Source organism: Schistocerca serialis, chromosome 10 (genome assembly GCF_023864345.2).
Source record: "Schistocerca serialis cubense isolate TAMUIC-IGC-003099 chromosome 10, iqSchSeri2.2, whole genome shotgun sequence".
In the NCBI taxonomy this organism is placed as follows: domain Eukaryota; kingdom Metazoa; phylum Arthropoda; class Insecta; order Orthoptera; family Acrididae; genus Schistocerca; species Schistocerca serialis.
This window is the reverse complement of record NC_064647.1, coordinates 233,432,846-233,457,285: the sequence shown is the minus strand read 5'-3', so window position 1 is coordinate 233,457,285 and position 24,440 is coordinate 233,432,846. Positions and strand designations below refer to the sequence as shown.

General features: G+C 42.9%; 1 non-coding gene across 1 annotated transcript; it reads right to left on the bottom strand.

Annotated features, from left to right (window-relative positions):
• Positions 1 to 24,028: 24,028 nt before the first annotated feature.
• Positions 24,029 to 24,104, bottom strand: Trnat-ugu (transfer RNA threonine (anticodon UGU)). The gene has a single exon. It is a non-coding gene; the product is annotated as a tRNA-Thr (tRNA).
• Positions 24,105 to 24,440: the final 336 nt, after the last annotated feature.

Sequence of the window (24,440 nt, the reverse complement as noted above, 5' to 3'; positions counted from 1 at the left end):
CTGTGTAGTGTATCTCCTCCCTTTACAATAGGCTGTCATGTTACAGTACCTCCACTTGCTACATAATACAATTGCTAAATTTTGTCGCAAGTAGCACCAAACACAGTACTGGATTATTAGAAATAATTTATCCCAAAAACTCTTACGAAAGCCGAAGGAACTTAACAAAATGAATCTATAAACGAACTTATATGGCAGCACTTACTGGCTTAATCCAAGCGTAATTATCCTAAACAGGAATGAATAACATTATATGTCAAATAATAATTGAATAGATGTGATGTCCGTGGACGAGTTCCATTTCAATTTAACTTCACATTTTTTCTTATTTCTTTCACTGTAAACAATTTATTCAAAAACTACACGACATCTTACATTGTCTCCATATGCCTCTCATGGTAACTGCGATGCAGCTTATACCTTTGGGGCAGTTTTCGAACTCTCCTGCCAGCCAGTTGATATGACACCAGCAAGAAACAAAATTCACCAAATCAGTTTCCTACAGCAAAAGCTTCTGGGTACCGAGGATTGGTCGGATTAAAAACCCACCCTCTTTGACATCCAGACTTGACACAATTAAACTAAATTTCAGGGTGAAAACTAACAGTCAAACAGATGATCATGTGTGCAAGCGTTGCACGCTAAGTACAGATCTTTCCTTTAGGTAGCAACAACTTATTCTGTTCAAGGACAGAGGAGCCCAAATCATTGCAATTGTACAACACAGAGGCAAAGTTTCTCCACCCAAAGTGAAATGAAAATGTGACAACGATAGTACTCTGAATATCTAAACCCATGATTGATTTCATTGTAGGTGTCAGCTACAATCTTGGCTACTCCTTTTGCAAACATGAAGTTAACTGCTGTTCATTACTATTTGGCCTAAATTTTATGCAAACGAATAAAAGTAAAAATGATAAATACCCCGTTACACAATACAGTACGGAACTTCATTCTAACCTCACTGAATAAAGTAACCCACGAACGTACAGACAGAAAACTATATACCACAAAAATATTTTAATCAATCCACGTAACAAATTGTATACTATTTTATTCCCATATCCTCACCAGTCAATCCCATCTGAACTACAAACTTCAAGCCCAAGCTCCAAAAAGAGGCTTGATGTGTGACCAAAATAACCATCTGTACAAGAGTGCATCTCTTTTTATCACATTCCAAAATAACCGTTAGTAAAATTTCAGCCACAAAACTCCTCAACCTTCTTCCATATCCTGCCATACCCATGTGGTGCACAGTAATCGCAACTGCTGTAGCTTGTAACAAAGCTGTCTTAAGTTCTCCCCTAGCTGTACCTCACATCTGTCAATATATCTATCCCATCCCCAAAATTCTTAAATCTATGTTACACATTAAATATTACCACTTAAATAAACAAACAAATTTCTATGTAAAAAATTACGTTTCTAAAATTCTTAAGCTAAGTCACATATGTACACTAAAGTGACCACAACAAAACCATTTAACTGACATACACATGACAAAATAACCCCCAGAATATTAACTTAAATATTTGCAATTTAACAAATGTATATATTTAATGCAACGGCTGTTTGTACAATTGGAGCTCAGTCACATTCCTGAGTCCCAACTGTCTCTGTGACTTACGGTACTACAACCTATAGCCGTCTGGGTGAGGACAGCTTACTACAACAAACGGACTTTGGTGCCATTCAAAAAGCTTTTTGGTCCCACCATCTGTTTCCTTTGACTGTTCCTTTGTTTTTACTAACACCAGGTCACCAAACTTGTACTTTGTTGACATATACTTATATAGTCATGCCTACGTTTCCTCTGTAATGTCCGTCTTGCCATTTTCTCCACAATTAATTTCTGTCTCTCCTGTTCAGAGACAGGTGTACCTGGCGGTGAACCCACTGGCTCGGCTCTCACGTTGGTTGCTTTCTCGTTCCACATCACTTCATGTGGTGTGAATCTCGGAGCACTACTTTTCACACTGTTCATCACATCCTCAAATGCGGTTACATATTCTGCCCAGGTGGTGTGTCTGCGGCTGCAGTATGTCTGGTACGAAAGTCGAAGCACACGGATGTACTGTTCAGTCAGATTTCCTGCTGGATCATAAACTGAGGTCCTGATGTGCTTCACACCTGTCTGTTCCATGAAATTTTCCCATGCCTTCGAGATAAACTGGGATTCATTCTCAGGAAGCACTGCCTTTGGCTTACCTAGATCCTTAAAGTAGGACTCCAATTTCTTTGTCATAGTTCTACTAGTGGCCTTTTTCATTCCATACAATTTTACATTTTGGGAAGCACGTTTACAACCAGAATGACTTTTTGTCCACCCCTACAGGTTGACAACGGGCGAAATACACCAATCGCAAGAAGTTCCCTCGCATCTTTTCCGCAAGGTGATCTGCATTTCCTCTTGACTAGCAATTGTGCTGTGTTTTACCCTTTGGCATCTGTCACATGCACCCAGTTGGTTCCGCACTCTACGGTCCGTGTTCTTAAACTGTAAGTAGTCTTGTAACACACCTAAATATTTCTATGTCCCATAATGTCCATGACTCAGATGAACATAATGTATGAGGCACTGTACAAGTGCGGCTGCAAAGATCGGCATTTAGATTTTGAGCGGCAGTGACGGCGGACGGCGTTAGCAGTTCACAAGCAAGAATCGGCGGCCATCTGAAGTAATGACTTAATTGTCAAAAGTAATGGTATCGCGTTAGGTTCGTTTGGATAAATAATTCCAAAATGATTTAAAACGGGGTTGTACGGTTAGTCCAGAGTGGTTCATGGCAGGCGTGATTGAGGAGAGTCGAGAAGTTCGTGTTACCAGTGTGGGTGAAGTGGGCCCCAGTTGCAGTAAGCTATGGTACAAATAGTCACATCTAAATAGTATAACGTGCAGTAATATGCATAGAATTTGGTCACTTGGTCGTCAAATTGTCAAAGTAATTACTGGCTCCACATAGTTGATTTTTTAGTTCTGCGTGTTTCTGTTAGCGGAATACTCTCTAGTGGTTCACATAGTGAATGATTGTATTAATAATGAGAGGCATCTGTGTGATTAGAAGTAAAGAGTGCCTTAAAGATTTTATTGGAGGTAGAAATGTTTCACTGTGGGGACTGTACGGAGATCAAGTATTTATTGTGAAGTTGTAACTGAATCTAAGGTCATGTATTGACCAGGATGGTTCTGCAAATTCTAAATAATGTTCCGGTGTCGCAAAGTCATAATTGAGTGTTGCAGTGGTTGGTTTTAGTGAATGTGGTTAGTGCACTCTTGTAGAATCGAGTGTTTGTCGTGGAGATATTTAGGCTTTACACACACTGAGGGGATAGTGTAGTGCGTCATTGTTGTGAAAGAGTAGAGTTTTATTTCGCTTTGAGCAATAGGGACTCAGTCTGCGATATTTGATATTGAACTGGCACTAGAGGATTTTGGAACGAAACTTTCCATTACAGAGTTAATAGCTCATAAATCGCCAAGGTGTTTCTCGTAACTATAATTAAGAAACCTTTGGAATCACACACGCAGGCACGTCATAGCAATATCAATGCGACCACTTTTCTTAGTGGCGAGTGACCATTAAATTAGGTAAAGATAGTGGGTGGCGATCGGCCAACATCTGAAGAGGCGAGAACTTTGCTTTGAATGTTTAACTTCAGTACTCAAAATGGTGTTGGCACTTAGGTTTTTTGTTTCTACTTTTTACTACTGTTAAATCTCTTTACTGGAGAATAGTTGTCCAGTATCGTCGACCGACTTCTTGTGTATGAGAAAGTTCAAATAAAGCTTCCAATGCATCTAAATAAAATAAGACTTCCGATTCTTATTTAAAGAAAAAGAAAAGCTATCCCCATCCCACACTATTTTAATCCCTGTGGAATGAAAAAAATGGAAACTGTAAGAAATTAAATTAAACGAAACTTTCAGAAAACTGGCAAAGGAAGAAAATGTTCATTTAAAGAATGGCCTAATATCTGTTGCTACTAGTTAAGAGAATAAAAGAATTAAAGTTCAGAGATGCAGTAAGCTAGCATTACGTCTAACTTGTGAAATTATCTGAGCAGATTTGCAGATAAAAAGGCAAAAAAAAAAATAAAGGTAGGACATTTATCCTAATAGATAATTAATATCGAAAGATATACTTTATGGTAAAACATTTTATAAAGAAAAATAAACAAGACATAATAGTAAAGAAATATTTATTTTATACTGAAACAAAACTGAGACAAACAGTGTCGACTAAGACTACATCGCTGATTTTCCAGTCAATTATCTCTCTGGTTTATAATTGTCGACATATGCATAAATTTATGAACAACTCGGCATTTAAGTATTAAAATATAATTAAAGAAATTTGTTTATACAGTACATCTTCTCAGAATTAATTGTGTATAACAGATGGCTACTGGATTTGAAGTTAATTAAATAATTTATTGACTACTTACAAGTAACGTATGCTTGCACACGAAACTCTATCATGTACCGGTACTGCAGTATAATCTGATCATGTAGACATACCATCTCATTACAGTTTTGGTTCCCAAAATCAGTATTAAAAAGATTTTAACTTATAATTAGTTATTTCATTGAGATAATTCAGTATTTACAAACAAGCACAGATATTATTTACGAGGAGTAATGTCGAGGAATACTAAAAGATGATACGTAGCCAATAGAGCATTCCTTATTGTATTACAAATATGTAGAGTGCTTGTCAGTTGATGTTGCTATATAGAAAATGCATGAGATGTATAATCTATCCTATACTACTACATAAAGACAAGTTGTTGTTTAATGTTGTTACAAAAAACCTCGTAAAGTTCTTGACCAATTTACTACAAACTTTCACTAATCTATGAAACTTTCACACATAGGCTACATCTTTTCTATATACTATATAAAAACGAAGCATTGTTAACAAAATTCTCTAAAAATGCTTGACCGATTTACTTCATATTTTTACACAACAATCTAATAAATAGTTGAACAGACTTAGACTATATATTTTTTAAATATATATGTAATAATATATAAAGAGGACATGCTGTTAGCAAAACTCTTTAAAAGTTCTTATTGACTGACTTCCAATTTTTGCATGATGCTGTAATAAACTTTGAACAGTTACAGGTTTTTTTGCTAAAAACGAGTGCAGTTTCGTTTTGTTTCTCGCAATCAACTTTAACTACGATACCACGGCATTTAAACCATTAGAAAAATAGTTTTTTCCATATACATTCTTTCTCCTTATGTACAATTTTAAGGAAAAAGTGTATACGCAGCTATGCTTATTTTGTTCCTTGCAGTCGATTTTAAGAAGAAACAGGAAAGTTATATTTCCAGCTTACTACGTTATGATCAGAGTGTTACTACAAAATCTGAATCGTTCGAAACTCCATAATCCTACCTATTCGGAGATTAAAACGATGCAAAATACTTTCATTGTAGCTACTATTCTCACAGATCCAGCAGCAGGAGAGACCTCTCATATCTTGTATATCAATGATCCCAACCGATTTAGCCATGCATTTCAAGTAACTTCTTTTCCCAGTCAAGGTTTCGCACGCAGTAACAGCCAGCCGGTGTGGCCGAGCGGTTCTAGACGATTCAGTCTGGAACTGCGAGACCGCTATGGTCGCAGGTTCGAATCCTGCCTCGGGCATGGATGTGTGTGATGTCCTTAGATTAGTTAGATTTAAGTAGTTCTAAGTTCTACGGGACTGATGACCTCCAGTTCAAATGGCTCTGAGCACTATGGGACTCAACTGCTGAGGTCATTAGTCCCCTAGAACTTAGAACTAGTTAAACCTAACTAACCTAAGGACATCACAAACATCCATGCCCGAGGCAGGATTCGAACCTGCAACCGTAGCGGTCTTGCGGTTCCAGACTGCAGCACCTTTAACCGCACGGCCACTTCGGCCGGCGATGACCTCCAGTGTTATGTTCCTTAGTGCTCAGAGCCATTTGAACCATTTTCGCAGTAACAATAAATAAGGCTCAAGGTCAGGGAGAGGGTGAAGAGGAGACGGACAAAGGAGGAAAGGAAGCGGTAATAGGAGGAGGAGGGAGGAGGTAGAGAGAGAGGGAGTGGGGGGGGGGGGGGTAAGAAGGCGGGGTGAGAGATAAGAGGGGGGAGATGGACGAAGCGAGGGAGGAGGAGGTGATGGACAAAGGTAAGGGGAGGAGGAGATGGCTGTAGAGAGGGGGGAGAATGAGATTAGGATTTATCTCCAATTCCCATACACATTATGAATGGCTGTGCTGTAGTCAACAGAGTAACGCACACCATAGTAGCTGGTAAATGAAACGTGGGTTCTGTATATCACACAGGGTCCTGTTGATTGACAGACCACTACATCGCAACTCTAAATATATTGCCTCCACGAATTTTCCTTGGTCGTAGCAACTAGCACCACTATTACGATGTCGTGTACTGAGTATATCCAGTGTGACTACCCCACTCTGACATCGCTGAAAAACACCCTCAATCATCACCACCTTTCGTAGCGAACTCCACTCTTGCTTTCCAGATAGTATCCCCTAGTAACTGCGATAGTCTTGTCATTGTTGTTATTGCATGTAACCCTTGAATCGGCGTTTGTACTGCTTCCATATCCTGGTTTAGAGTGGTAGTGAGGCTCTGGCTTAATCTGTGACTTCCTTAGTAAGCTGTCGAAGCATGCGTGTGTTGCTCAGCACGCCGCTTTCCTAGTTCACAGTTTGCATGGAATGCCACTTCATAGTCGTTTCATTGGCCTCCGGTAACTTCTTTCCCCCATCTGTTGTCGTATTCAATTCGTTCATGTCTCTTGCGCCTGCTGTTCCAATTTTGTTCTTTAGTATTCTATATCTAGCATCCATCTAGCCCATTTTCACCCTCCTGGACTGATGCATTACGACTCTCATCACTTTCTGCGTCTACTCCTATAATCACGCATATGCCCTGAGTAACTTCATGTGCTCCTTATATACCTTCGTCAGCATTCCGTTACAGTACGATGACTGTCGTACCCCTGAAAACACCTTCAGCGTCCATATCTCGTTCTGGAATTCCCAAACAATAAACAATAAACTCAATGACCATCTGTGGCTGGATGATACTACTTTTCGTTGTCTGGAAAACAGAACTCCTCCGTCCAGATGATGATCTTTCAGCACTCGATTCCCCTCCCAGCAAAGAGGCACAGCACTGCCAAAACTAGCATTCTTCTTTTCTGGCCACTCTCCCATGTGTCAGTCTGAGGACGACGATCGGTATCATCTCCCCTCCTCTCAGAACCACATATTAATATACTAATGATAAATCCTACCCTAACACAAACATACACCGTTGTCTAAAACAACATTAATGCCCTATACTATACACAAAAGAACAAGTCCCAAAAGTCACAAAACACAATGCATATCAATTATTTCCTTGGCCTCAGTACATATCGAGCTTGAGGCACCTTAACCTCCTCCTCTTGTTGCTCATCCTTCCGCTTGTTCTTCATCTTTGGGTCTTTCCTCACTTTCATTTTTACTCCTCATAGAATTGCTACAGATGTACCATTGAGTGGTCGTAGATGTCCAACATGCACAATTGTTGACCTCGTCAGCAGCTGCAGGTTGACATTTACCGGTGATATGGAGTCAGTTACTTGGTTATGGGTCCTGGTACCACGTTACAAATTTGCTTATTTCTCACTTCAGCGTATATGGACTCGTTAATATCACCCATTGACCTACTTTATACTGAGGTAACGTTAACACTCACTTTACTGCCTCTTCCTGCTCCCCCAGGACCTTAGTACTTGCTTGCTGACTCTTTCTCCACACTTCTCTTAAGATTCTTGCAAATTCTTGGATCGACTCTCCACTCCTGCCTTGTCTAATCATGTCGAGTGGTGACGACATCTTCTTCCCATACACCACCTCGAGTGGCGACAACTTTGTGCTAGTGTGCACTTTGGAACTTTACGCACTCACTACCACTACCAACAATAAATACGTGTCCTAGTCTAAACGTCTTTCCAATTGTCCAATGAACTTTTCCTGTCCTCTCGTTAACTTACACATGAAGTGGACTAGTTACACACTTTTTTATTCCTTGACAAAACTCTTAGACATGAATTTTGTCCCCTGGTCCATAATTATTGTCTCTGGAACCCAAAACTTCAATATCCATCTATTAACTAACACTTGGGTGACGGGGGCCGTTGTTGGGCTGGCAACGGCATCATCCCGATGTAACGAGAAAAAATGGTCTATAATGGCAATACGGAACTGCTACCTGTTGTTGTTCGGTTGAATGGTCCTAACACAACCATCCCAAAGAAACTAAACGGTTCCATTGCTTCTGGCAACCTCTGCAATAGTACCTGGTTCCGACTGAAATCTGCACACTGCACGCATTCCACACAATTTTTGAGTACTGATTGACAACAATCTTCTTTCCCTTCTACCGGTACTTCACTGCCCCTTTCCAATTCATCATCCTGCGTCCATCATTGCCTGACAAAACGTGATCAAGCATTTAATGTAGTACTTCTTGCTTCAATTCTGCTGACACAATGACCTATGATCCTAATTTAGTTTCCATACCCAATAACCCAGCATGGATGCTAAACTGTTTTTGCTTGCCATACTGTTTACACTCCTCGCTGACGCTCTGTACTGTTTAACATTCCACAATATCCTGACCCAGTACCAGTACTAATGCTATTTTCCTGATTAACCGATCCACATTACCATGTTTCTTCCCAGATTTGTGGATTATTTCGTACTCAAATTCACTGATTTTTAATGTCCTTCTCCTCAGCCTACTGTATGGAACCTTCAAACCTAGTGACCACTTCCAAACAGCATGCCCCATCATTACCTTGAACTTCCTTTTGTACGGATAACACTGGAAGTATGTTACTCCGTACACTGAGCTAAGCATATCTCTCTTCGTTGTAGAATAATTCTTCTCTGCTGTGTTCAACTGTCTTGATGCAAAGGCAATAGGATATTCTTTACTATCGACCTCTGGCTCAAAACGCACCCAAGAACATGGTTCAATGCATAGCATGACAATATGAACTTTTTCTGAAAATCTGGAAACACCAACACTGGACTCGATGTTAATACTTCCTTTAATTCGACAAACGCCCCTTGACATTCCTCTGACCATATACACTTAACATCCTTCCTCGACAACTGTGTAAACCGTCATGCGATAACCACACACCTCTTCACAAACGATCTGTGATTTTTGAGCCCCAGAAAAGATTGTAATTCCTTGGTTGTTCCTGGTACGAGAAAGTTATGCACATCTCGCACTAATCAAGGATCAGTTCTTACACCATCCTCACTAATTACATAATCAAAAGAGTTGACTTCTTGCGCAAAGTGACATTTCTCAGTACTTAGTGTCAAGTGAGCTGCCGGTAACCTCTTGAATGCTTCCCTTAGTCGTTGCTTATGCTCCTGCATATCCTTCGAAAGGACGATTATATCATTGAGATACAACAGATACTGGCGTGATTTCAGGTTTTTTAGTACCCTGTCCAATAAACTCTCGAACGTTGCTGGAGCATTTTTTAACCCAAACCGTATCGTTCTGTACTGATAATGTCCCCAAGGTGCTGTAAACGCAGTTTTCGCTCTTTTCACCAGAGCCACATCTGACAGATGGTATCCACTCTTCAAGTCCATAGTCAATAAGTACAGGCTTTGCTCAAGATTATCAATCGTTTCTGTGATGTTCGGAATTGGATAGACATCTGTCTTAGTTTTATTATTTTAATGGCAATAACTGCAACAAAATCTATATTTCTTTGAGTAGTCCACAGACTTCTTCAGTACAGTTACAATTCCCACCACCCAGGAGCTAGTACTCTCTTCTGTTATACCCTCAGCCAATTGTTGATTAATAAATTCCTCCAGAATCGGTTGCAGTGATCGCAGTATTCTGTACGGTCTCCGATGTGCTGCTGCTTCTTTCCTTGTCGCAGTCCTGTGTTGTGTTAGTGGTTTAGCAGGCAATGGCCTGTGTGACAAGAAAAGATCTTTATTCTAGCAACAGGTCCTCCATCTCAGTCCTTTCTGTTCCCTTTAAATGCTTCGATTTTTCGCGAAATACCGTCCTACCAGCATCCCGTGTCGTCTTATATCCTATACCTTCTGTGCAGCAATATTCCTCATCTGGGATATCCAATGTGGTCAACAATCTTCCTTTCAATAACTTAACCTACTTGGCACAATAATTATCCACATTGATGGGTACTACTTTCCCTTCACTCCTCGTTTATTTGTGTACACTATTACATCTCGGCAAAGAACACGCTGTATCCAGTACCTCAATATTCTCCAGCATTTCCACTGTAGACAAAGTATCACTTGGTAAGTCAGGTTCCACATTCACTCAAAGCGATTTTCCTGTGCCACTCGGCACGCAGTCATGTTAATGAAGCCTTAATGTTATTCGTCATGATGTAACTGGATTGCCTGTGCACCAGAGTCTCCTCGCAACAGATCAGCATTGTCAACAGCTTCCCCTAGCCGGAAGGTCTTCCCACTATGCTCCACTATACATAGCTTAGCTATGATGTTAATGTAAAAAGTCTAACCCTACGATTATGCCCTAGCACTCGCTTACATGGGACTTCACTTCGACACAATGCCTAAACTTGGTCGTCTCAAACGAAAAAGTGATCAGAAGCGGTCGTATATGATTATCCCCTACTCCACACAACTTGTGGCTTTGGAATCCACATACCTATTAAGTCTGTTGAGGCCACTGACACAGGCGCCCCTGTGTCCAAAAAAACTTTATTTTCCCTACCATCTATCACACTCACTATTTCACATTCCACCTCTGCATTCGTTTTTACTGCATTTATTTTTACTGTGAACTCCTATAAGCGGCTGTGAAGTTCCCTCTTAAGTTTAACGGGTACTTATTACCCCCAGACCACCTCTCCCATTACCCCTATACCCATGCCGTTGATCTGCACCACCTCTACTTCTGTTGCCATTCTGTCCCCGTTAATCCTTCATTGCTAGTACCATTGCCTCTGCACATGCCGTGGACGTCCACAATTGAAACGTTATACGTTCGACGCGAACATGGTTCTCGATCCCATGTACCTGTTGACACATCCATTTCCTCGTACCACAAACTAGTCTAGTTGCTGTACGGAGATCTTTAGGTGCCCCGTGTGCGCCCTCCTAAACATCTCTGGTACGAAACTTCTCAGTAAAACATCAAGACCATATTGCTTGGCCTCCTGCAGCAGTACTTTATTTACCTAGTCACTTTGCGTTACCTTGTAATTATATACATTAAGTTTCCTAATCTTATCCTAAAATCTTCAACTGCTTCATTGTGCCTTTTTGAAACCACACTCAACTGCTCACGGAAAGACAATGCACTGTTCTGTTTCTTATACCTTTGTTCTGAGCCTTGCCTGAGTTGATCAAAAGTCTCCGCCTCGTGCAGTGCCTCTGTGCACTGTACAAGTAACTACGCTTTTCCGTCCAAATGACTTACGGGAATGCAGCCGTATGACATCGACGACAACCGCAGGTTGTCAACGACTCACCTGGCTGTATCCCAGTAAGTTATTTGAACACTGTATAACACGAGAGAAACTCGGGTCCCGCTACGCTTCTCCTGTTAAACGTAATTTTTGTATCTGTAAAAACTCCTTACGTGACGACGCCCTTGTGTCAGCCGATGACTTGATATCCGCCCCAAACACTCAAACATTCTGGGAAAACCTACCAGAAAATGTAGAAACAAGATTAGCAGCAGAAGGATCCACTCCTAGAGCTTGTGACTTCAACACCTCTATTTCCTCATTATGCTCCACCAGCTTATTATCCAAAACAAATTTATGTGCCCTTAATTGAGATACTTGATTCAGTAATGACTCTATAACCTCATCTCTGGTGACACGTTGTGTCTCTGATTTTGCCATTGCCTCACCGTTACAAATTTTCACGAGTGAGAATGAATAATCCACTCAAGTTTTTGGCTCTCTTGCTGATACTGACGTTTCGTTCGGTAGGCTCTCTATACTGAGTCCTGATGGGTACACGATTCTATCACCTAACACCATGTAAAGACCGCTTTTTGCGGTTGACTGTTACAATCTTAGACCATCCTGAGTATCATTCTGCGAAAAGCATGGCCGGTCAGATCTCCAAACCCGACACTTGACAGAAAATCCTAGGAAGTTCTGGTCTTACGTTAAATCAGTAAGTGGCTCGAAACAGCATATCCAGACACTACGGGATGATGATGGCATTGAAACAGAGGATGACACGCGTAAAGCTGAAATACTAAACACCTTTTTCCAAAGCTGTTTCACAGAGGAAGACTGCACTGCAGTTCCTTCTCTAAATCCTCGCACAAACGAAAAAATGGCTGACATCGAAATAAGTGTCCAAGGAATAGAAAAGCAACTGGAATCACTCAATAGAGGAAAGTCCACTGGACCTGACGGGATACCAATTCGATTCTACACAGAGTACGCGAAAGAACTTGCCCCCCTTCTAACAGCCGTGTACCGCAAGTCTCTAGAGGAACGGAGGGTTCCAAATGATTGGAAAAGAGCACAGATAGTCCCAGTCTTCAAGAAGGGTCGTCGAGCAGATGCGCAAAACTATAGACCTATATCTCTTACGTCGATCTCTTGTAGAATTTTAGAACATGTTTTTTGCTCGCGTATCATGTCATTTCTGGAAACCCAGAATCTACTATGTAGGAATCAACATGGATTCCGGAAACAGCGATCGTGTGAGACCCAACTCGCCTTATTTGTTCATGAGACCCAGAAAATATTAGATACAGGCTCCCAGGTAGATGCTATTTTTCTTGACTTCCGGAAGGCGTTCGATACAGTTCCGCACTGTCGCCTGATAAACAAAGTAAGAGCCTACGGAATATCAGACCAGCTGTGTGGCTGGATTGAAGAGTTTTTAGCAAACAGAACACAGCATGTTGTTATCAATGGAGAGACGTCTACAGACGTTAAAGTAACCTCTGGCGTGCCACAGGGGAGTGTTATGGGACCATTGCTTTTCACAATATATATAAATGACCTAGTAGATAGTGTCGGAAGTTCCATGCGGCTTTTCGCGGATGATGCTGTAGTATACAGAGAAGTTGCTGCATTAGAAAATTGTAGCGAAATACAGGAAGATCTGCAGCGGATAGGCACTTGGTGCAGGGAGTGGCAACTGACCCTTAACATAGACAAATGTAATGTATTGCGAATACATAGAAAGAAGGATCCTTTATTGTACGATTATATGATAGCGGAACAAACACTGGTAGCAGTTACTTCTGTAAAATATCTGGGAGTATGCGTGCGGAACGATTTGAAGTGGAATGATCATATAAAATTAATTGTTGGTAAGGCGGGTACCAGGTTGAGATTCATTGGGAGAGTGCTTAGAAAATGTAGTCCATCAACAAAGGAGGTGGCTTACAAAACACTCGTCCGACCTATACTTGAGTATTGCTCATCAGTGTGGGATCCGTACCAGGTCGGGTTGACGGAGGAGATAGAGAAGATCCAAAGAAGAGCGGCGCGTTTCGTCACCGGGTTATTTGGTAACCGTGATAGCGTTACGGAGATGTTTAATAAACTCAAGTGGCAGACTCTGCAAGAGAGGCGCTCTGCATCGCGGTGTAGCTTGCTCGCCAGGTTTCGAGAGGGTGCGTTTCTGGATGAGGTATCGAATATATTGCTTCCCCCTACTTATACCTCCCGAGGAGATCACGAATGTAAAATTAGAGAGATTAGAGCGCGCACGGAGGCTTTCAGACAGTCGTTCTTCCCGCGAACCATACGCGACTGGAACAGGAAAGGGAGGTAATGACAGTGGCACGTAAAGTGCCCTCCGCCACACACCGTTGGGTGGCTTGCGGAGTATCAATGTAGATGTAGATGTAGACTTTCGGTCTAAGTTTTAGAGGATTACGTGGGCTGTTGTTTACGAGAGTCCGCGTACCATCAGAGGAACGCTCTGTTGCAAAGGTTATTAGTGCAGTAAAAATGCTACATCGTTAGAATGTGTTTTCGATCGAGTGTATCAAGTTAAAGTATTGGTCGTCATATGCAGGAACTTTTTTAGCTGACTATATAAGGGGCTTAAAAATTGCCTGATTTAGTTCTCTGTGAAGAGGGGAAACTGATCATCTCGGCATATAAGGGACAGTCAGATAAAACTGAACACCCGTGGAATGGTTCCACTCCAAAGTAATCACCTCACGGATTAAGAAATTTATGCTACTGGTGGTCGAGACAATGAATTTCTGTTTCGCAGAGCGCTGTTCGTCGCTGATGAATCCACAATCGCATCCACTCTTGAACTTCCTCTTGTGACTGCAACTGATGTCCACGCACGTCTTTCTTCAGACCGCCAAAGATGAGAAAATCATACGCTGAAAGTTCTGGGCTGTACGGAGGATGTTGCAGTATTTCTCAACCAAATCGCCGAAGCGTAGCCTTCGTCTGACTGGCAGTGTGAGGGCCGACGTTATCGTGCGAAAGTATGCTTCCTCTGCACGGCGAGTCCATAGAGCGTGTAACCACAATCAGCGCGCAGCGCTACGAAGACACTTTGCAGAAACAGAGCCGCACCATTAAGTTAAAACGCCGAGGAAAGCTGTCGGGTGGAGCCATCCTGTTGCACGATAACAACCGCCCCATACTGTCAATTAGACGAAGGATACGCTTCAGCGAGTTGGTTGGGAAACACTGCAACAACTTCCGTACAGCTCGGATCTGTCACCGTATGATTTTCTCATCTTTGGCGAGCTGAAGAAGTGCACTCGGATGAAGAAGTGCAAGCGCGGGTGCGGTTGTGGATCCGTCAGAGACGCAGCGTCATCTGTGAAACAGTGACTCATCATATCGTCTCCCGGCGGCGTAAATGTTTTAACGTGAGTGATGATTAGTTTTGAATGGACTCTTTCCATGGAACCTCTGCGGCAGATGTTCCTGTTTTCAGTTGACTGTCCCTCACATACACTGAAGAGCCGAAGAAACTGGTACACCTGCCTAATATCGTGTAGGGCTCCCGCGAGCTTGTAGAAGTGCCGCAACACGACGTGGCATGGACTCGACTAATGTCTGAAGTAGTGCTGGAGGGAACTGACACCATGAATCCTGCAGAGCTGGCCATAAATCTGTAAGTGTACGACGGGTTTGAGAGATCTTCTGAACAGCACGTTGCAAGGCATCCCAGATATGCTCAATAATGTCCATGTCTGGGGAGTTTGGTGGCTAGTGGAACTGTTTAAAATCAGAAGAGTGTTCCTAGAGCCGCTCTGTAGAAATCCTGGATGTGTGGGGTGTCGCAGTGTCCTGATGCTATTGCCCAAGTCAATCGGAATTCACAATGGACATGAATGGATGCACGTGATCCGACAGGATGCTTACGTACGTGTTACCTGTCACAGTCGTATCTAGACGTACCAGTCCCACTTCACTCCGAATGCACACGCTCCACACCTTTTCAGAGCCTCCACCAGCTTGAACAGTCCCCTGATGACATGCAGGGTCCATGGATTCATGATGTTGTCTCCGTACCCGTACAAGTCTATCCGCTTTATACAATTTGAAACGAGACTCGTCCGACCAGGCAACATGTTTCCAGTCATCAACAGTCGAATGTCGGTGTCGATGGGCCCAGGCGAGGCGTAAAGCTTTACTCGTGCAGTCATGAAGAGTACACGAGAGGGTCTTCGGCTCTGAAAGCCCATATCTGTGATGTTTCGTTGAATGGTTCGCACACTGACAGTTGTTGATGGCTCAGCATTGAAATTTGCAGCAGATTGCGGAAGTGTTGTACTTCTGTCACGTTGAATGATTCTCTTCAGCCGTCGTTGGTCCCGTTCTTGCAGGATCTTTTCCCGACCGCATCGATATCGGAGATTTGATATTTTACCAGATTTCTCATATTCACAGTACACTCGTGAAATGGTCGTACGGGAAAATCCCCACTTCATAGCTGCCTCTGAGATGCCGACCACGTTCAAACTCAATTACATCTTGATAACGTGCCACTGTAGCAGCAGTACCCGATCTAACAACTTCGCCAGACACTTGTTGTCTTATATAGGCGTTGCCGACCGCAGCGCCGTATACACATCTCTGCATTTGAATACACATGCCTATACCGTTTTGTTTTTGGCTCTTCAGTGTATATAGGTGGATGGAAAAGTGGTACGCACAACCCTGTAATAACGGTACTCAATGGTAATCTAGCGCATACTCCAGCTCTCTATTTTTGGAGCGTGGTGCCAAACGGCCATTGACGTACACACGTCCCTCACATTTGTTCCTTTATGAACGGCGAAATAGTTTTGAGATTTTACGACGAATGGCTCTGGGTACGCTTGCCGAGACTCAGTACCCATTCCGTGTTGTGGCTTTCTTCAATCTGATTCGTCTGTCTGTGTGGCGCGGCAGGCTGTAAACCATCCGACACAGACTATTGTCGTCTTTTCGGTCACCTACCCAATCGTTGGTCTTACGCATTTTTCCATTCTTGTCGTTCGTCTGCCATCCTGTTCTCTGCTGCGTCCCATATAACCGATAATACAGTCATGCTCAGACCTGCCCTGCAATTTCTTCCTTCCACCGCACCTTAATCTTCTAATGATGTCTTAATACATGCTGAACCTTTCTCTCTTCATTACACGCTTTGTCTCATTCGAGGATATCTTCATTCCTTACTCGATCGAACCTTCTGATATTCAAGAGTAACAATACGTTTCACTGTCTTCTAATTGCTTTATTTTCGCCTTTGTCATTGCCCACGTTTCGTAGCCGTACAGCGGTGTTCTCCAAGGATGACTTTTCGTGAATCTCTTTCTGGTCTCAACGTCTCTATTTTTGGATGTTAAAAACTGTTCATCCTATATAAAGCCCTTTGACGTGTTCCATCCTTGCTAATACGCCTGTCTAGCATCTTCCTTTTTCCTGTATCTTTCGTGCTTCCGAGACAGAAAACTTCATGCATCTCTTGAAGAGCCTCTTGTCCAAGTTTCACATTCAGCCATGCAGCATATCCTGATCTCAGTTTTCTTTCTTGATTATAATTATATACATATTATAGTGTTCGGATAGCACAAGTTCCATTCCGTTAATCAACCGAGTAAAATCCAATTCACGTTCGAATCTTGCTGTTACGTCATCAGCGAACTGTACGATTTTTACTGCCCGCAACAAACGGCTCTCACATCGAGATAATTCTTCACTTCCCTCATCATCTTCTCAATATGCAAATTAACCCTGCCGTACACTTTCCCTCTACTGATTATTTTGTACTTTTCCGTCAATGCTCACTGCTCTGGTCTGCTTCGTGTGAAAAGAATGGCATTGCCCTACCATCTCCGTAGCTGATACTGCGTACCTAAAACTATTAAACATTTCAAATTGTGAAAAGCCTTCTCGAAAGGTGCATATTCATTCTTTTTCCTTATTTTTTCCTAGATCTGTCTCCTTGTCGTTAGTGGCAGTTTGAAAGTTAGTATTCTTGCACCCTTGCATCACCTTAAGAAAAACTTGTCCTCTTCTAATTTAGTTTGAATTTTCCCTTTCATTCTTGAAAAAAGTACTCGTGCTAGTATTTCTGATGCATGTGATACTAGGCTGATTGTGTGGTAATTTACATGTCCATTCGCGCTTGGTTCCTTTGGGACTGCAAACTATATTCTTTTCTAGTTACTTAAACTCCATTCACAAGCTTATATAGATTTGCTCCACTCTTCGGCATAATAACCGCAAGAGGTCCAGTGGTCTTTCATCAATATCCGAACATTTAGTCTTTCTGAGGTCATGGAAAGCTTTTTGAAATTTAGAAATAAGTAACAATCTCCACTATCATCTTCTCGCGCTGTGTCGTAATTTTCAGTTGGCCAAATTTCCTGTAGACTACTATAAAATTTCTCCACCTGTGGTTTTCATCTTCATATGTTATTTTCTGCTGAACGAGGTCGTCTCTTTCTGCAGACGTTCATATTATTTTGTTCAACACCTTACATTCATTGTTAAACTTCCTTTGTAACTTATGGAGGTGTGTGATATGTCTTAGAACATTGTGTCTGTTGATACTGATGTAAGTTGTGTTTAAGAACAGCAGGCAGTTGCACTAGCAGAGACGTATGTTATCAGTGTGTAGAGAATTCTAAAACTATTTGAATAATTTGTATAAAGTTTATTTGATGGACGTCATAGTATTCCAAAAGTCATATTTACTGGTCGATCTGGGCAGTGAGATTGTGATTGACACATTAATATTTGTTTCTGACCTCTGCCTAACGGGGCCGACGATTTGTAAATACTTGGTCGAGCTAAAAACGGTCCCTTTTAAGTAATTTCGTGACCAGACGTGAGTTGTGGAACGCTTATTTCGGACGTCTACAGTCGGAAACGTAGTGTGAGAGACAAGCAGCTGAGGAATGCGAACTATCGCGCAAACAGCGGCCTTCTGCGACGTGTAACGACAGCTTTTGTGAAGTGATGAGAGCGTGCACTGAAGTATCCCAGCCTTGAAACACGACACGTGCAGTGTCCATCGGATTTTTCCTTAGCAGTGCGGAGACATGTCGCCGTCGCAGGGAGTCAAAGCCCTGTCTCGGTGAGCCAGTTGTTTGCTGCGGACGGAAGATCAGCATGATACAGTTCAGTGATGAGGCAGAAAAAAATGTCGTGTTCGTAACGAAATGGAGCGAGCGAACATAAACAGGAAGAAAAGTATGCTAATGGTGTGCACGGAAGATGGCGTGCACAAGAGGGTCTTGAAGAGATCCATGAACATTTTTTTGTCTACGAAGTAGACTGGGTAAAGAAGAAAGATAGAAGAAAGATATAGTAACAAGGATTGCTTAAGGAAAGAGACCTTTCTACAAATATAGCCTACTGCTACCATCCAAATACACTGTGTGACAGGAAAAATGGAGGACGTAGAAGAGAAGGAGGAAACGAAATGAAACTTCAGGGGTAGAGAGGGTATGTGACGCTACTGCAGTGATTACAAAATCTAGGCGAACGTACAAAGAACTTGGCAGTAATAATCTGTTTGTCAGTATGAAGTTGCACCTCCTATGGACTGGATGTATGCACTGATTCGCTTGGAAGGCTGTCATAAAGCCGTTGTGTCGTGTCGTAAGGCGAACTGGTCTGTAATTCTTGTAAACGGTCCTTGATATCCTGGATACTGCCTCTGACAAGGGGAAGGCCTCAGACACGGCCAACCGATTCGGCTAAAATTTTGCAGGTCGCTTGCGTACAACCTAAAACGAGAGGACTTTAAAATATTTTGGGTCAACACCCCCGCAATTTTGAGAAAATTACCCCTAAAGGTTATGACGAACAATCGACTCTAAATTGGAGGGATCGATGGATAACTGTAAATAGAGAATTTTTCATCATCAGGTATGGGGTCCGCAAACGCAAACTTTTCCAGAAATCAAGGAAAGAAACTTTTACAACTGCCGCTTCTGTACCCACATGGTAAACGCTTTTCGCCGACAGCGGCGATAGCGCAACGGCCAAGGTAACTGGTTGGGAATCGAAAAACCCGGGTTAGAATCTCGTAGAAACTTAGCGGATGTTATTCTAAGGCAGGTTTGTTTTCCGTCGACTCTTCGGAAGGAACAGTGTAGCTGTCTAAAGATTGCATTCATTAGATGTTCTTGGTGCCGTGAGTATATTTGTTTCCAATGTTTATATGACAAGTACCATCCATCTAGTTTTTCGAAGAATAGTGAGAAACGGAACAGTGACTGGAAGAACCACTGTAAAGTGACCTGGAGTATCGTTTTAGTTGTTTACTATCCCAAGAGGTTTGAGAAATTTATTTGCCTACCTTATTATTATCATTCCTTATTGATTTACTTACCTTATTAACCCTCCTATCCCTATCAATTGAGATATGGAAAAATACAAACGAAAAGAAAACATACGATAGGTTTCTTCGAGATTCGAACTCGGATTCTCCGATTCCCAGCCAGTTACCTTGGCCGTTGCTCTATCGATGCTGTCGACGAAAAAGCGTTTACCATGTGGGTACAGAAGCGCCAGTTGTAAAGGTTTCTTACCTCGATTTCTGGAAAATTATGCGTTTTTGGACCCATACCTGATGATGAAACATGCTCCATTTACAGTTATCTATCGATCCCACCAATTTTGAGTCGATTGTCATCATAACCGTTAGAGAAGATTTTCTCAAAATTGCGGGGGCGATGACCAAAAATATCTAAGATTCCTTCGTTTTAGGTTGTACACAAGCGACCTGCCAAATCTGAGCTGAATCGGTTGGCCGTGTCTGAGGCCTTCCCCTTGTGAGACGGAGTCGACGCCCGAGATGGTTCCACTCCTCTACCATCGGGGAAATAGACTAAAGCGTCAAAGAAACTGGTATAGGCATGCGTATTCAGATACAGATATGTAAACTGGCAGAATATGGCCCTGCTGTCGGAAACACCTGTATAAGACAACAAGTGTCTGGCGCAGTTGTTAGATCTGTTACGGCTACTACAATGGGTGGTTATCAAAATTTAAGTGAGTTTGGACGTGGTGTTATATTCGGCGCACGGGGGATGGGACACAGCATCTTCGAGGTAGCGATGAAGTGGTGATTTTCCCGTACGACCATTTCACGAGTGTACCGTGAATATCGGGGATCCGGTAAAACATCAAATTTCCGACATCTCCGCTGCTGCAAAAAGATCCTGTAAGAACGGGATCAATGACGATTGAAGAGAATCGTTACACTTGACAGAAGTGCAACCCTACGGCAAATTACTGCAGATTTTGATGTTTGGCCGTCAGCAAATGTCAGCGTGCGAACCATTCAGCGAAACATCATCGATATGGCGTTCGGAGTGAAGGCCCACTCGTGTACCGTTGACGACTGCACGACACAAAGCTTTACGCCTCGCCTGACCCGCCAACACCGACATTGAACAGTTGATGCCTGGAAACATGCGTCGGTGAGTCTCGTTTCAAATTGTATCGAGCGGATGGGCATGTACGGGTATGGAGACAACCTCATGAATCCATGGGCCCTGCAAGTCAGCAGGGGACTGTTGAAGCTGGTGGGGGCCGTGTAATGGTGTGGGGCGTGTGAAGTCTACATACGACTCTGGCAGGTGACACGTTCGTGATGCATCCTGTCTGACCACCTGCATCCATTCATGTCCATTGTGCATTCCGACGGACATGGGCAATTCCAGCAGGACAATGCGACGCCCCACACGTCCTGAATGGCTAAAGAGAGGCTCCAGGAACACTCTTATGAGTTTAAACACTTCCGCTGGCCACCAAACTCCCCAAAGATGAACATTATTGAGCATATCTGGGATGCCTTGCAACTTGCTGTTCAGAAGAGATCTTGACTCCCTCGTTGTGTTACGGACCTGCAGGATTCATGGTGTCAGTACCCCCCAGCACTGCTTCAGACAGTAGTCGAGTCCGCGCCACGTCGTGTTAGGGCACTTCTGCGAGCTCGTGGGGGCCCTACACGATATTAGCCAGTTCTACAAGTTTCTTTGGTTCTTCAGTGTGTATGGGAATGTTTCTGGTCACTGGAGAAACTCAATATAATTCAGACAGATCATATATATGCTCGTGCCAGATATGGAAGACCATTGTTCTGTTGAAAAACGCCACCACAGTACTATCGCATGAGAGGTAGTGCACGAGGGTGCATGAAATCCGTGAAGTACCATTGTGCCGTCAGATTTCCTTCGATTGCTTCCAGCCGTGACTTGAAGTCATGCCCGATTATTCCCAACATCGCGATGCCAGGAGTAACATCGCCGTGGCTCTCGAAAATATTCGAAGAATTCGACTTCTTTCCGGGTTGCTACTGTAGCCGCCGACGGGGGCCACAGAGGGTGGTGCAGAACCGTGATTCATCGCCGAACTCAGTGGGACGCTATTCGTCAGCAGTCGCGGCACCACTCCAGACACAGCCGTTTGTGCTGTGCTGTTAGCGGCAGCCTAGCGGCGTGGTATTCCTCGACTGGCTGTCGCTAGTCTCCGGCCAAAGGTGAGAGGTGACACAAAGTTGCAGGGAGTCCACTGCTTGTTTTCGGCTGACAGGCGCAGATGTGAAGGTTCTGCACAGTATGCCACCAGATCGTGGAACCTTGACAACGACTATGGCTGCCCCCTCGTTCCCAGGAGCTAAGACTGGGGCACTGTCACATCGGAATGTTGGACAAATGCACGATTCGACCAGCTGGCCAAATGAATGTCTACAATGAGGCACCTTTCCACATCTGTCACGTCCTGTTAAAACTGTCTTACACTGTACAAGTTGCGACTTCCGTCCATTCTCTTTTAAAAGATGGAGCGTGACGACAGCGGCTGCCTGACTTCCGATTACCAATTAACAGGTACATTTGACCTCACCTACTAATCTTCTGCTGTTTTGACCGTGGCCCGCATCGGACCTCATCTCTTCTAGCAGGATCTTCTGATTATTAATTAAATAGCTGTAGGAGGCAACAGGGGAATTCTACAAACCAGAAGTCGGACAGGTCAGGTATAATCTGGCATATATTTCCATAAACGAACACATGGAGATGCGAGGTAGCCTGTTACAAATGAAATATTGTATACTGCACACGTGGGAATAGCACAAACCAAAAACAGGAAACATTTAGCTGCAGGACAAGACAAAGGGAACAATTAACCGATATAAACGAACTTATGTTAACTCGTCGAGCCCTTGATCAAAGAGAGACAGAGAGTGCACAGTAATATCACCAAATCGGCGATTGAGGACCCTGTAGATCATGCGCCGACCCCACAACGCTCCTCCATAGATGGTGACCTTGTGCACTTTGGATCCAGTTGTCACGGACTCCTGTCTTTCTGCAGCTCATCCTCCTACCGCTTCCTGGCTCTTCCGACTGGACGCGTACCATCAGGTCTTCCCAAAAGTACGGCTTTTGCCCGAGAGGTGTCTGGCCTCCTAGCAATGTCGCCTGCCAAGCTTATTCTCCGCGATTTCAGTGTTTGGTTGCCTCATCAGCTCATACTGTTCTTGGATTCCTCTGCATCTCCACGAGCTCCCTTCCTGGACAGGCCCAAAAATTCTTCTCATAATTTTTCTTTCGAAGACTAACAACTTTTCTTCATCCTTCTTTGTTGTGCTTAGAGTTTCTGTCCCGTACAACAATGCATTGTAGGCTTTAAGTTTGGTCCTAATTGACAGATTCTTGGATGACATTATCTGCTTTAGATTGAAATAAGTTTTAGACCTATTCACAATACGTTGGTTTATTTCCTGTCTTAAATTATTTTGCCTCTTTCACCATGTACCAAGGTATTTAAAATTCTCCACTTTAGCAAATTTCCATATTCCTACCTGTAGCGGGGTGTCATTAGGGGCTTCTCTTGATACCTCCATTACCTCAGTCTTTTCCGCATTAATCCCTAACCCGCTCTTACCTGCATTTTGCGCTAGGTCTTCAACAGTTTCTGCCATCTTTTCTCCTGATTCTGCTAGAACTGCGATGTCGTCTGTATAACCCAATAAATCTGTCCTATTATGCCAAGCTTTCTCAGAATGTTGTACGTACCTAATCTGTGGATACTGTCATAAGCCTTTGAGAAGTCCACGAACGTCACCAGAACCGATGGTTGACGTCCCAGCACTTTTCCCAGATTTGCCTCATGGTGAAAATTTGATCGATGGTCAATCGTCCTTCTTGGAAGCATGCCTTGTACTCTCGTACACTATCTCTTGCAAATGGCTTAAGTTTTTCAAGTATTACTAAAGATAGAGCTTTATAAGATACACTTAAGAGAGAAATGCCTCTCTAGTTGTTAAAATTGCTATTACTGTTCTTTTTATGCAGTAGGATAATGAAGGCTGATTTCCACTCTTCTGGCATTTCCTCTTTTTTCCGTATTTTTTTTATGAGATTGTATAGCTCTTTCTGAAGTAAATGATAATTAATCGAAACCTTCACCTGCCAGCAGGTGTTGTTGATATACCTCAACGGCGACAGCTGAAAATGTGTTCCCCGACCGGGACTCGAACCCGGGATCTACTGCTTACATGGCAGACGCTCTATCCATCTGAGCCATCGAGGGGACAGAGGACAGCGCGACTGCAAGGATTTATCCCTTGCACGCTTTCCGTGAGGCCCGCATTCCCATCTGTCCACAACCTACATTCGTAATGTTCCTGCCTTCAACAACTCTGCCATTATCCTATCTTCTCCTGATGCCTCATTATTCTTTACTTTCCTCATTGCACTTTCTACATCTTGTTGAGTGATTTGAATGTTTGCTGCGTCTCCTTCACTCTCTATATTATTCTCGTATGGCAAGACACTCTTTGAATCTTCAGCATTTAATAACTCTTCAAAATATTCTCTGCACCTATTCACAATTTTTTCCTCGTCTGTTACCATATTTCCATCCTTATC